The 15071-nt window shown below is 44.4% G+C and overlaps 1 protein-coding gene across 2 annotated transcripts in view; it reads right to left on the bottom strand.

The window, feature by feature from the left end:
- Nucleotides 1-10432, bottom strand: part of CTNNA2 (catenin alpha 2) — a 469159-nt gene extending 458727 nt beyond the window's left edge. For both annotated transcript variants that reach the window (XM_066317287.1, XM_066317288.1), the window contains exon 1: nt 10350-10432. The gene's annotated coding sequence lies outside the window, so the exon portion shown is untranslated. The remainder of the gene's footprint in view (nt 1-10349) is intronic.
- Between the last annotated feature and the right edge of the window lie 4639 nt (nt 10433-15071).

The raw sequence follows: 15071 nt of genomic DNA, 5'->3' as shown, positions 1-15071 counted from the left end.
CATTGATTTCTCTGATCCACCCACGTCCTAATCATTACACAGCCCATCTCACTCTGTTTCAGGAAATATTTAATTACTGTGGATTATCTCCCAAGGGTTGACCAGGAAAAGCTGTAGACATCACAAATCCTGCAGTACCCCGAGGGTGGCACAATCCTTTCTTCTGGGTATCGCGGCAGCAGAACGGACCTCACACCACCTCTAACGTTTTTATGGTGCAGAAACAGCAAAACTAAGAGATCCCCACGTTTGCACCATTATGAAAACTGGTTTAAAAAAAATATTCAAAATATCTAACTCTAGAGTTTCCTCTTCCTCCTGACTGATCTTTTTGTGAAAAACCAGCCAAGAAACTGTTCTTGGGCTATGTAATCTTTTTTTGTTTCTTTTGGCTGACTGTCAACCACCCAGCAAAAATAAACTCATTAAGCTGACATGAGACCTGAACACACTCATGTTGTCAGTGCATCTCAGCATCATTCTCGTGAACCCAAAAGCCATAAAACAATCAAAATAAAGTTTAGCTGACTCCACCCTTAGGATGCAACCAAGTTTGCAAGGATCTGTCAGTCCAAAGTTAATGTCTGGCAGCATCTGAGCTAAAGGGGATGTGCAGCTTCAGCACATGTCAAGCCAAAATAGTTCTGAAACTAGCAGCAAAAAAGGAGAACATGGAGTGTGGAGCCTCCAAAAAAGCATCTCTGCCACAATTAGAGCTCTCAACCTAATTGTGTTTGCAAGCCTACTATTTTTGCATCCAATCCACACTGCTCTCCCTGTGATGAATCTGTCCAGTTATCTGGGATTTCTCCTTTGCTGCCACCACATTTGTAGTTTGCAGAGCAGATCCCCAGCTAAAGGCCCACATGGAGCCTTGTAATCAGCAAGGTTTCTACTTAAAAGCAAAAGGGAAAAAAGTTACCATGGCTACTACAGTCACTCAGCTTTCTCAACTACTTCAAGACATTAATTCTGAAGGCTTTCTGGCTATGTTTGCACAAAAATGTATGCTTCCATACTACTCTGTCATGTAAATTAGGTTGTGCTGCAGCATCTGAGATCACCTGGGACCATTCAATACCTTTGGCTGGCATTCCAAGAAGACTCCACAACAAGGTGATGGTTTCACTGATCACATTAAGAAAATTATAATTAAATATATTAAATATAATTAAAACCAATAATAAAATGTTGTTTCTTACCCAGCCAAATGAAGGTAAGTATCTGAACACAGATACCCCAGACATTTTCTAGTACTTAGGGAGAATTTCTAAACAAAATAGAGTTGGTAGAAATTACAGAATTAGAACAAGGCAAACCACAAAGTATTTGCAGAAAATGCTCTGGAAATGCACTTAAGTTATTCAGAAGATGAGGAAAGCATACAGAGAATGATAAAATGTGTAAGAGATTTGATGCTGGTTTTCACCCAAACACTGCATGAAAAGGAGACTCCTGCCCAGGACTTGTGTCCTCACTGCTCTTTAGCACCTTGAAAGCACCTGAGCACTTCCCCTACACCCACCTGCACCCCTGGGCTCAGGCCTGAATGCAAGGATTGGAATTTGGGTATGAAAGAAAAAAACAAACCCAACTTTGTTCGAGGATGCAATTAGAGTGCAAGAGCAAATTAACACATCGAGGGATTCATATTGCTGCCTTAGCCAGGCACGGAATTCTCCCTAAGCCACGCAAGGAAAATTAAATCACAGGCCAGAAATAGTTCTTCTCTCTCCTTTTCTTCACCTTCCTGTTCTTGCTAGGTATCAGATGTGACCCAGAAACAATACTTAGAGAGGCCAAGAATCCAAAAATTCATCCAAGTGAATGAAATTCAGCTTGAATTTTAAGGGGAGCACGGGCCATCCATGTAAGCCAAGTAAGAGCCCTGCAGGCTCTGCAGCGCTCCCAGCCAAGCAGGACATTTGTCAGAGTGTTTCTGTCCTGATTCTCTCCCTACGCCACCTCATCCTCCTTCATTCACAGGCTTCCTGACAATTTCTTGTTCTTAGAAGTATTTCTGCGGAGCATCCAAGCACGGGGAGTGTAGATGACGGAGATAATGGAGACGTTTAAAATTAGACTAAGCAGCTGTAATTCTGAATTTGCATTTCTGACTTGATTATAGTAAGCACTGAAGACTATCTGCACAAGAAGTAGAAAGGAGTTTATATGCTGCAATAAAAATATACTAATCTCTCTCACTTTGACCCCATTAAGGAGAAAAAAAGGGGTAATAAATGGTACTTTTATGGAAGTTGTTTCTTTGCTATTCTACAACTTCATTTTAAAGAGTCACCTGTGGATTTTAATTGCAAGAATTAAAGTACCCAGCTTTCCTTTGTTTTACAAATGGAAGAACTATTCTCCTGCTTACCCTGGATTTTTCTCGCTTCATATTTTAGTTATCTATTTTATACCCTTCCTTATAAGCCTGTACAGTCTCTTATCTGAACAGTAAACATTTGTAACCATGGGATAACAATTCATGAAGCACTTCGATAAATTCTCTATCAAAACCAAGCACAGGTGACACAATTTTATTTAAATATTGTCACAATACAAAATGTTAGAATCAATCTTGTTCTATTTTTGTAAAAAATGAAATAACCATTTTGATCGTATCATTTTTTTACAGAGATGCAGAAGAAGAAATAGTATTTTGGTTCTATATTCAAAGTTTCTCCATAAATATCATGAACAATTAACCATCAGTAACTTATCACAGCTGGTAATTTTATATCTGGAAGAAAGACCTGATGATTACATTCAAGAAAGTTAATATTTAATGACAGAGGACATCACACCTATTCTCTGTTGATTGATATTCATTCATTTACTTTAAACTGTTAATTTACAGAAATCTCCAAATTGATTTAAAAGTTACAGAACCGCCTTGAAGAAGAAATTTCACTACTCCAAGAAGCAAACAACAAAATGTATTTCTAGAAGTATCAAAGGAGAAAAAAATACCTAATTCCATAAAAACATCTGCCTCGAGTTATCTGTTTGCAAATAATTCTTATGCCTCTTTTTGAAAGAGTTAATTCATTTTTCTTAGTGTGGATCCTCTGGAAAGGACACAACTATTGCTACTGACATGATGGTACTACGACAGAACTAAAGCCACTGCTTACCAAAACTTTACTCCATTTTTAAGTGCTTTTCTCCACAGTCTAAGTTGAAAGTTAAATCTCCAGGAAGAAGGTTTTTAGAATTTCTTTTGATGTTTGAAAAGACATAGAGAACTGATAGAAGTGGTTTTGTCAGCTCTGCACAGGATGGACACAGCTTCTGTATTTAAAACATAAGGAATATTTGCAATTGATCCTTTCCTTACAAGCACAACTGAGAGAACTGAGAGATTCAGCTGCTCCTGCTGTGCTGAATGGGCTTTCATGGAGAACTGCCATAAAAGAGATTCAATGGAATATGGAAGAGTGGGTTTTGTTAGTAAATAACAGCATATTAAAAATTAAGGTTGATTACTTGTAGAAAATGGCTAAGTGAATAATCTATTTAGAAGCTCTAAGTAACTTAAAAGCTTAAGCCCCATTTGCAGAAGTCACCTGGACAGCTGGAAGCCTCCTCTGACTGAAACCCCTTCCACTTTTTGTATTCAAAATTTAAGTTCCACTTATACTCAAATTGCCTTCCATTTGAATGTTCTTGTCTGCTTTAAGCATATTGTAACATATGCTTGTTGGTTTTTTTCATACAAAGCTTCAAAGGAAAGGACAAGTCCACAGGAGAAAGAAATGTCACATAATAATGACTGTAACAGCAGTAATAACAGCAGATTGGAGTATCTATAAAAATATCTTTAAAATACTCTGAACACAGAAATTCTTTTGTATAACTACAAAATCTACTGTTTTTCTTACTTCTCAAATGCAATTCCTGTGAGATGTTCTTAATGTTACAGGATTCAGCTTCACTTAACTGAGTAATTCTCATTACTTAAGAAGCCTGAAAACGTGGGCAGTCTCTGCTGCAACACTGAAAATGTCTCTCCACTGTTCCCTGTACCAGAATACTAATGCAGAGGGTGATGTGGCTGAAAAGCACAGCTAGACAAAAAATATTACAAAGGAGAAAAAAAAAAAAAAAAAAAAAAAAAAAAAAAAAAAAAGCCCTGGCTATCAGAAAATGCTGATTCAGCAGAGTTAAAATACTTCAAGGAAAGGTGTGCTTTCTCCACACAACCAACAAAAAACCACAGCAAAGCTTTCCTCCTGCCCCTTACAAAGTCAAAACGCTTTGTCTGATGACAGCACAAGGCATTTGAAACAATAAAATGTGTATGGGGGTCGGATAGTCCTGCTAGGGCAAAGATTGTTCATTTTGCTGGCAATTTCAAAATTCACCATGCCAAAACAAAAAATTATTCAAAACACAAGGAACACAAAAATCCTGCCTTCCAACCAATTGTACTGATAACTGATGGTTGCAAGAGTTTATTTCCCCAGAGCAGCTGATCTTCTGTTGTATAAATATGACTTCAACCTATCCTAGTGTTTGGAAACATTCACGAATGCCTTTCTGTATCCAACCACTGCTTGGAACCAGATATCACTGCTCACTCAGTGGCCCATGTGCAATGCTAAGAAAACCAGGAGAAAACTGAGATGCAGAGCTCTTATCCAGAAACCTGATCCAAAATTCATTTACAGCTGTGGAGTGCTGAGCCTGCCCAACCAAGGACTCGATACAACAGCGTTATCACTCCAGGATATATTTAGATGTACAATGGATTCCTCTAAGACACTAAGAAGCTACAATACAATAAATTAGAATCACAGAATAGAATCATGGAATGGTTTTGCTTGGAAGGGACCTTAAAGACCATTTTGTTCCAACCCCCTGCCATGGGCAGGGATACCTTCCACTAGCCCAGGCTGCTCCCAGCCCAATCTGGCCTTGGACACTTCCAAGGATACAAGGGCAGCCACAGCTTCTCTGGGCACCCTGTGCCAGGGCCTCACTCCCCTCACAAGGAAGGCTTTCTCTGTATTTCTAACCTAAATTTCTCTTCTTTCAGTTTGAACCCATCACTCGTTGTCCTGTCACTAGAGCTCCTGATGAAGAATCCACTGGATTTCCAGCAGCCCCTTCAGTTACTGGAAGGGGCTGTGAGGTCTCCACACAACCTTCTCCTTTCCAGGCTGAAACAGACCCAACATTCTCAACCTCTCTTCATGGGGAAGATGCTCTGGTCCCCTTAGCAACTTCCTGGCCCTCCCCTGGACCTCCTCCAACAGTTCCACATCCTTCCTTTATTGGGGGCACCAGAACTTACAATGTTGTTAACTTAGTTATCAACCACTTCTTTTATACAAGACAAAACCTGGTTTCCGGTCTTTGTTGTCTCAGGCTGTGCCAAGGGAAATACAGGTTGGATATTGAGAAAAAGTCTTTTACAGAAAGGGTGATAAAGTATTGGAATGGTCTGCCTGGGGAGCTGGTGGAGTCACCATCCCTGGATGTATTTAAAGAAGACTGGATGTGGCACTCGGTGCCATGGTTTAGCTGAGGTGTTAAGGCTGGGTTGGACTTGATGATTTTGGAGTCTCTTCCAACCCAGGGATTCTGTGTGTGACTCAGCAGCAGTTTGCTGCCAGTCAGGTCCAGGTGTTGTTGATCCAGCGGGAGGATCTCACCCATCAGTAGTGGAGCTCCAAAGAGGAATGAGAACTTCAGCTGCTCCTGCTCCCTGCAGCTGCTGGCTTGGAAAGCTGTGCCTAGGGAATGTTTCTGGAGCACTTAATCCTAACAAATGTAACAAATGTAGTGTTTCTAAAAAAATCAACAAGTTTATCTTAGTCAGGAGTAGCTCTCACCCTCCTCTGAAAAACAACTTTCTTTTTGTAACTTTCATCTTCCCTTCCCATTCTGGTCTTTTTTATATCTCCTCCTTGCATCTTACCTAAAGCAGCTCTAAGGGAACAATTCCTACAGACAGCTTAGTGCTGCTACTCCTTATTTGTGCACGCTGCCCTTCTCATTTCCAACTGCATATTGTACTATTTTTTTACTTATCCTTCCCTGTGAGTGAGGCACAGGTTGCCCAGAGAAGCTGCAACAGCCCCTGGATCCCTGGAAGTGTCCTAGGCCAGGCTGGACATTAGTGCTTGGAGCAGCCTAGGACAGTGGAAGGTGCCCCTGCCCATGGCAGGGGAGTGGGACTGGATGATCCTAAAGGTCTCTTTCAACCCAAACCATTCTGCAATTTTATGATTATTTCTGTATAGCTCCCCTTCATCTTTCCGTGACCATTTGATATTATATCTAAATTCAAAGTATTCCTTTGCTTTATGCACCTATGAACAAACTGTGGAGCAAGTGAACAGAGTTCCGCTTTCTTTAGCCAAGCCTTGGAATATGCTGTATTAACAGCAAAGCCTAGTCACCTAAAATGTAATAAAACATCATTCTGTTGCTGAAGACAGAAAAAAAAAATTCTTATGCTGGTGTGTTCAGACAGCATGTAATACCTGCAAGGCATTGTCATAACTACTACAATTTGGCCACAAAACAGATTTCAATAAATACTATGGTTATAATTCATATGTAACAAGAAGAAAGATGTTAAGGGATAAAAAATAATGTATTTTCTGAAACAGTAGATGTAAAAATGAATAGGTGAGGATGAAGACATTTCTTGGCAGCAGGAAAAAAGCAGGGGGGAACTGTGGGAACAAAAAAATCTCAGCTGTCACACAGGTGTGGTGCTAAACAGGGACTCTGAGCTACACCAATAGAGCAAAAGGGCAGATACATTCAAAAAGTAATTCTGCATGTGCAAAGAAGTTGATGATTTATTTGCTGGTATCTCATGAGAATATTAATTCCGCCTTGATCCCATGGCAAGTACAATGTTAAAACAGTTCTACTTTGCAGTAAACATTTTCTGTCAGCAGCACCAAAGATTGCCATAGAGGAGCACTCTCAGAAGTGTCCAAGTTACCTATCCCACCAACAGGGATTTTTAGGAATTCTGAAGATCCTGGGGAAATTCCAGGAAGTCTGAATGAACACTGCTGTTACAACCATTTCCCCAAGAGAGCCAGTGAGACAGCGGTTGTAACCATAGGAGGGTTACAACAATGGCAGTCCTGAACAAAACAATAATTTAAGACAAATTACACAGGACTCAACTGACACCTCAGAGCTCTGTAACAAATAATAGGAAGTAAAATAATGAAAGCTGACTTCCTCAAATGATTGTGGTTTAATTCCTTGATATGACTGATATTTCCAATTGGCAGAAATATCTGTCTGCATGTATAAACTTCTCTAGCACTTGCTGCAGTGTTCTCTGAGAGCCTGCAATTAAACTGGTGAAGAACTGGTAAAGTGACAAAGTGACATGTCAAAAAACAAACAAAAAAAAAAAAAAAAAAAAAATCCAGCTTTTGAGAAGAGCTGATCACAACACAACTCAGATTAACACATTAACACGGGGTTCCCCAAAGGTGGAGCCACTACCGTGAAACACCTTTTCAATTATTTATAAGTCTACACCATAAATCATGACATAATTTGCACAAGTATAAATTGATAGAGTGCTACATAACTGAGATAAATCAGTTCCAAAAAGCCATCAGGAGTGTTAGGTATAATCAATCAATGCTGGAAACAAAATGTTATTTAAAAAAGCCATGTACAAAATTATAAAGCTGCAATCAGGAAAACACATGCCAGTCTTTGGGATGATGAACTCTTGTGGAAAGAAACAGTCCTGCAAAGGGTTTGCCACCATGAGAGTACCCAGAGGAAAGGAGATCAAAATGCAGGGCTGCAAATGAAGGATTTATATGGAAATGTGATGCAGAAGCAGGAGAGTAACACCAGAGAGGTAATATTTAAATGCACAAAACACTCCTGAGACAAGGCTCTGGCATGCTGCATCCAGCTCACGTTTTCATAAAAATGCTGAAAAAGTGGATTTGAAAAAAACAATCCCCAGAAACTGAGTTGTGAGGAAAATGCATGCAGGGACAAATTTAAAGAATTTCAGTTCACTCAGTTTTTCAAGTAGAAAAGAGAGGGAATACTGGGTTACAGCAGATAAATACTTCCATGGTAAGAAAATACTTTGAGTTCTTTAGCATAGTGGAGAAAGGCATATCACTAACCAGTGACTGAAAGCTGAAGCCAAATAACTTAATAAACAGCAGACTCTCTACCTCTTACTGTCTTCCGATGAAAATTCCAATTTTTCTGGAAAACATGTTTCAGCCAAATGCAAGTTATTGCATTCAAGAGTAACTGGATGAAATCCAAGTGACTACAACAGTCAAGAGGTCAGAACAGGAGATCTAATTGCTTCCTTTGGCTTTCGAGCCTCAGTCTACAAATACTCTTGGTTTTCAGTGCTTCAAAGGCATTTCAGTAGTACCATGCATGCTAAACATTAATATTAAAAGAGCTCTCAGAAAATCTGCATGAATTACAGTTGTATTTCCATGTAAGGGCTCGAGTGACACTGGAGCTTTCCTGTTGAGGCTTCTGTCACCAGCAGAGCCCATTAATGGAATTACAGCTGCCTTGTACCCAGCTGAGGTGGTATTTCTGTAAACAAGCATTTACACAATTGAGTGCAGAACGTCACCCTTCACAGTAGTACTTTTTCTCCTCTAGAAAGAGTCCTCTTTGACCTGGAGTATGAAAAGTCTGATACAATGCATTGTAGCAATCACAGGCACTATAGGTAAAAAAAAGAAAACCAGCAGCATTGTAAATAGCCACAAAGCCAGGAAAATATGGTGCTCGCATCAGCAGCATCGTTTGAACCTGTCCCTGTTTATGGCCCTCATCTACCTGGCACTCCAAAACACACAGAGCACCCACAGCAGTCTTGACAAGTCCAACATTTTTAAGGAATACAGGCCAAGGGAATGTATAAGACACACGTTAAATATCATGGAGTTGTGCTGTAGCATCGGCTGCTGTGCTATCTGTGGATTTCTAAAATAACGGGGGTTGAAACATTTCTATCCTGGTGAAGTATGAACTAACTTCAAATTCAGCAAATGGAAGTTTGAAAAGGCTGGAACTGTCCAAAGCACGCTCGCAATCAAATAAATGCACCACAGGAGAGAGCTACAACCACCAAATGCCAGAGCATCACCTTAAAAAGAGCCCAGGCATCACACGCAACCAGCGAGACACGAGGGAGGGCATTCACCCCTCTAGCCTCCAGAGAAGGAAGCACCCGCCACCTCACGCTACACCCCGCTGTAAATACGTGTAAAAGTTTCTGTCCCGAAGCCCTGGCGCACGGATGTCCCGCCGAGCATCCCCAGCGCCACCGCCCCGACGGGCACGGCAGCCGGGCGAGCCTGGCACTCCCCACCGGCACCAGCACGGGCGGGCCAAACTTCCTCCCCTCCAAGAAGCCCCCGAGGAGACACTTGGGCTGCTGTCGCCTTCCAGCCAACATCCCCACGGCTCCTCGCCATCCCCGGCGCTCCACGCAGAGACAAAGACACGCTTTAAACTTTCGCTCCTCGGCGCCGGAGCAGATCCTCTGCCGGGAGCTGGCAGCCCTCGGGTGGGCGCTGGCCGGGATGCGCGGCGAGCGCTTGGGAAGGTGTCAGAGCCCGGCAGAGGCCGAGAGGGAAGGGACGGAGCAGCCGGCCGCAGCCCCCGCCCCACCGCCCGGCCCCGCGACCCTGCCCCGCCGGCGCCCCGAGCAGCGGCCGCGGCACAGCACGGGGGACGGAGACAAGGCAGCGAGGAGCCGCTGTGCCTGAAGAAAGGAGAATCATTTCAAACAATACCCCACCAAAAGAAAATACTTAATACGGAGCCAGGTTTCACCTCAAAGTGATGGCCGGTAAATAGATGAATAAGTGAAACAACACACCTTTGACCCTCTCTTTTCTTCCCTAAATATAATCTCCCTCTTCCCATAATACACACACCACAAAATGACCATTAATTCGAATCCATTCTTTAAAGGCAGGAGGGGAGATTATCTCTGTGACCGACTCTGTCTCTTTCCCTCTCCCGGTCTTTTACTGCGCGAGAATTGAAATTGCATTTTTTAGAGAAAAAATAATGAATAGCGGGGGGGTGGAGGGGGGAAGGCAAGATTAATTTATCTGGAGGGTGCGAAATGTGGGCACGGGGAAAGCCTGGGGGATGGGGAGGAGTGGAGAAAGGTGGCTAAGGAGAGAAGAAAGGAAAGGAGGACCAGGAAGCGCAGGGAAGGATGAGGGGAAGGCGAGATAAAGGGGCAAGGAGGATAAGGAAAGAAGGATGAAAGGAAGGAGGTCGGGAGGAAGGATGAAAGGGAGGAAGGGATGAGGGGAAGAAAGGAGGATGCTCTGCCCCGGCCTCACCTCAGCTCGGTGGGTGGGGGTGGGAGAATCTCTCGCCGCCGCCGCCGCCTCCTCCTCCGCCGCCTCCTCCTCCTCCCCAGCAGCGCCGGTCACTGACGGGCCGGCTGTGCGGCGCGGCTGCCCCGGCCGGTCCCCGCCTCCGCGATCGCCTGGCTCCCTCCTCCCGCCGCCGGCCCGAGCCGCGCTCGCTGGGCTCTGAGCGGAGCCGGGCGCTGCCGCCGCGGCCGCCCCGCCACAGCCACGGGGGGAGGAGGCGGCAGCGCGCCTGCGCCGCCGGGCGCCGCCGCCGAGGGAGGGAGCGATGGAGCGGCCGCCGCCGGGGCCGGCCGTGAGTACGGAGCGGGCTGCGGAGAGCGGGGCACGGGCGCTGCGGGAGCGGGGGACGCGGGCGGCGCGGAGGGGAGGCCGGGCAGCGATGGAGAGAGGCCGCTTACGCGAGCGGGTTGTGACAGCGCCAGCGGAATGGGCTCGCACCGAGAGAGAGTGGGTTTGATGGTAGGAATTAGATAATAGGGAGAAATTCCTCCGTCGGAGGGCGGTGAGGCCCTGGCACAGGGTGCCCGCGGTTGCCCCATCCGTGGAACTGCCCAAGGCCGGGTTGGAAGGGCTTGGAGGAGCCTGGGGTAGCGGGACGTGTCGCTGGCCAGGGCAGGCGATGGCAGGAGATGGGCTGCGGGGTGCCCTTCCAGCCCGAAGCGTTCCGTGTCTCTCTGGGGGCAGTGCCGCAGCGGGGGCTCTCCAAGCACAGCCGGTGGCCCAGGCCAGCGCCGGGGGCTGTGGCGGCGGGGCTGCACCAGGCGCTGCAGGCCTTCTCTGCGTGCCTTCCGCTGATGGTCGGCCCCGTGCGCTGCCACAGGTGTCTCGCAGGGCGGAAAATCGGTGGGGTTTGGATGCACCTTCAGGACTTAAGGCAGTAGCCTCAGTTCTCGTGTTCTCTTAAGCTACAAAGACTCTATCCCTTCTTCCGTGGGTGTTCGACGGCCCGACCTGACAGGAGGGGGTGGCAGCCAGGCAGGGGTCGGGCTGTGCTCCCCGGCAGTCAGCGACAGGATGGCAGGTCACGGCCTTAAGCTGCGCCAGGGTTTAGGTGGGGCATTAGGAGGGATTTCTTCACAGAAGAAGGGTGGTTGGACATTAGGATGGGCTACCCAAGGAGTCGCCATCCCTGGAGGTGTTTAAGGAACCAGTGGACGTGGCACTCGGTGGTATTGGCTTGTGGGTTGGACTCGATAACCTCAGAGATCTTTTCCAACCCAACTGATTCTGTGATTTGCCGATTCTGTGAATGCCAGCGTATGGTCCTCTCTGCAAAGCCTTGCACTTTCATTTCCCCCTTATTCCAACTGTATCGCTCATCTTACCAACCCTATTGTTCTTTTTGCTACACCGGCAGCACCTGCTGTCTCTTCTGGACAGAACGTGCTGCCACCATCCTGCTCCAAAAGCACTGAGCCCCAGGTCCCGCAGAGCCCAGCGGTGGAGGATCCCTGCGGAGCGTGGGTGTCGCAAAGGGATTTTGCCGTTCCCTTTCCGTGCAAATCCCACTGACTGTGCTGTTGTTCCAGGCATCCTTTGCACCTCTCGTGGCATCCATCTGCTTCCCTGGCTTCTACGTAAACTCACAGGCAACAAGGAGGGGAGAAGGAGGAGTCCTCCCATGCTTTTTTACCTTTGCTTGGCAGTTTTAGGCTTGCAGGGCTCTTGCCAAAACAGCTTCTCTTCCTCAGCCTGTATGGGAATGATGTTAGTGGTACAGGTGCCTGGTAGGCCTCAAGCAGAAGCAGCAGTTTCCAGTCTTTTTCTTCTCTCTTCCCATATAAAAATGTGTATTTTTTATGAGATCTATATTCATGCTTACAGTGAATAAGTGAGGAGTGGAGCTGCATAGGAACCTTCTCTCAGGGACTGAAGCTGGGAAAAAAAAAATTCTTAGGCAAGAACTCATTTAAATATGAATTTAAATGTGACCAGATGCTTCATGGCGCTACTTGGTGCAGCCATGTAGCTGGAAGTAGTCACAGTCAGTAATGTACAAAAATACTTTGAATTATTTTAACCTCACAGTGTCAGGTGTGAACAGAGACCATGCTAGCCTGGCCTCCCCTTTATGATGAGATGCAAATTTTTGGTGCAAGGCAAACTGGGGATTTAGTCTGTATCTTTAATAGGCTTCCACATGGCACCAAATTCCTTTTCTAGGTTCTGTTATTGTCCTTCCCACCCTGTTAAACAGAGCCATGTGATGTTAGGAAAGTGTTACCTACAAACCTTCTGTTTCTTGTCTAGATTTTTGTAATCCAAATGTTTTGGATTGCTGGTTCTTCTAGGTAAGGGCAGTGCTTTCCTTTGGAGCTGGGTAGTGTGTTGTGAATATTAATGGCAACAAGGAAGGTTCCCAAACAGAACATGGTAAATTACCTACTGCTTTATCACCGTGCATTACTTTGCTAATTGAATGTCAGCTAAATGTTCCTCCAGGCATCTGACTGAAATGAGCATGAGCTATAGTGTAAGTGTAAGACCGTAAACAATAAATAAGCATGATTATGAAAGATAGTATTTTTGCCCTTCACCAGTAGCAAGGCTTCAATTACATCTCTTAGGTAAATTTCAACCTAAGGACTCATTCAGCTGATTTCGGATGTTTTTGTTTAGAGTGTGTCAATTTCAGAAATAAGTGACATTATTTACCTAGTCCAGATTACTTTTATCTGAGACAGAAGACAAGGACTGTTGGACTGTTGCTAAGGGATCTCCAGAATGCCATGAAGAAATCTGAAGATTTGGAAGAGCTGCATGAGCTTACTTTCTTCATGGTCCTGAAAGAGGCTCTTTCTCTCTCTTTCTCTCCCTCTTTCTCTCTCTTTCTCGCTCCTCTTCTTCTCTCTCTTTCTCTCTCTTTCTCCTCTCTTTCTCTCTCTTTCTCTCTCTTTCTCTTCTCTTTCTCTCTCTTTCTCCTCTTCTCTTTCTCTCTTTCTCTCTTTCTCTCCTTCTTTCTCTCCTTTCTCTCTTCCCCTCTCTTTCTTTCTCTCTCTTTTCTCTTCTCTTTCTCTCTCTTTTCCTCTCTTTCTCCCTCTCTTTCCTCTCTTTCTCTTCTCTTTCTCTCTTCTCTCTTTCCTCTCTTTCTCTCTCTTCTCTCCTTTCCTCTTCTCTTCTCTCTCTCTCTTTCTCTCTCTTTCTCTCTCTTCTTTCTCTCTCTCTTTCCTCTCTATTCTCACTCTCTTTCACTCTCTTTCACTCTCTTTCTCTCTCTTTTCTCTCTCTTTCTTTCGTGTTATTAACTGATTTTTGAAATTGCCCTTATTTTTGTCACTCGTCTCAAAGAAAAGAAGAAAACTGAATTCGTTACTGCTGTTCACTAAAAAGTGATAAAAGCTGACCTGCTCAGTGAGTGAATGTAGCTCACACTAGCCAAGGGAGGCCAGCTGACAGCTCCAAACAAATGCTTTTGACACCATAAGATCTCCCACTGCCAACATCCAGCTACAGAAGAAACTCACCGAATCATGGAAATATTGGGCACTTGGATTAGCAAGACAGACAAAAGGACTGTTCTGCTTAAGGGAAATATGCATGGATGATTTTTCTTGGTTTTTTTTAAAGTCCTACGTCAACTGTGGAACTGTCTGTCGATCTAAAACCCAGTTATGAGGGAGTTTTGTGGGAGTGAACCCTCTGACTGTGCCCATTCACCTCATCTGGGTGGAGTAGTCCCTTAGCTATGGAGAAGGCCATCAGGGAAGGATGGGCTCATTGTTGAGAGACACCAGTGCAGGACCTGGATCTGTTAGGACAGAGTGACCAAGCAGAAGGAGGATGCACAAGAGAATCTACGGTTGGCTTATGAGCTGGGGACAGTTCACCGGATTTATGTGGCAGGATGAGCATTTAGGGTGTCTTGGAAGAGCTCAAAGCTGTGTGGTGCCTGGGATGACAAGGAAAGGAAATCACGGGGCCTGGGGGGTGAAGTTTCTGTGTCAAGGAGCTCTACACTGGGAATTGTGGGTTTACAGGCAGATGTGGTTCCAAGGGTATCACACAGCAAATTCCAGCACACAGCAGTCCTGGTTCTCAAATAAATCTGTAGTTTGTTGATGCCCAGACAGGTCGAACTTGACTTATTTGTCTTTCTTTTTCTTTGATAACAACATTAGAAACAAGGGACCTTGACATGATATAGTGTAGTGTAAATTGTTTTCTTACAGCAAATACAGATTTTCCCATAAAAATTACATGGGGCGTGTTCTCTGACAAAGTTACTTTGATAATGGGGATAACAAGCTAAAACTTCTATCTTTTCCATGCCAGAAGAATTATATCGAGAAATTGAGCTGAGCATGTTTATAAAAATGATCACAATATTATTTCTTCATGCTAATTCTAGCTTTTGTGTCTTTTTTTTTTTTTTTTTTTTTTTTTTAATGAGCAATCAATTTATCTCTTTTATATTGCTTGATATTGGCTAACTGGACATTCAGAATTTGCTATATCTGTCACATAATTTATCCCTATCTTCCCTCTGTTTTCTGTATTTTCCTTGCATCTAAGCACTGTACAATACCAGCTTCTTCAGTTAGACTTATATTTGACATGTTTTCAGTCTTACAGTAGCTTAGTCTGCTTCTTGAAGAATTACAAACTGTGTTTTTATCTCTACATCTCGCTCTTGTTAGAATACCACAGCAGGAATTCCGCCCCCCCTTCCCCAGCCTAAAGTCCCAG

Source organism: Sylvia atricapilla, chromosome 4 (genome assembly GCF_009819655.1).
Source record: "Sylvia atricapilla isolate bSylAtr1 chromosome 4, bSylAtr1.pri, whole genome shotgun sequence".
Lineage (NCBI taxonomy): Eukaryota > Metazoa > Chordata > Aves > Passeriformes > Sylviidae > Sylvia > Sylvia atricapilla.
The sequence above is the reverse complement of the archived record's forward strand: the minus strand, read 5'-3'. Positions and strand labels throughout refer to the sequence as shown.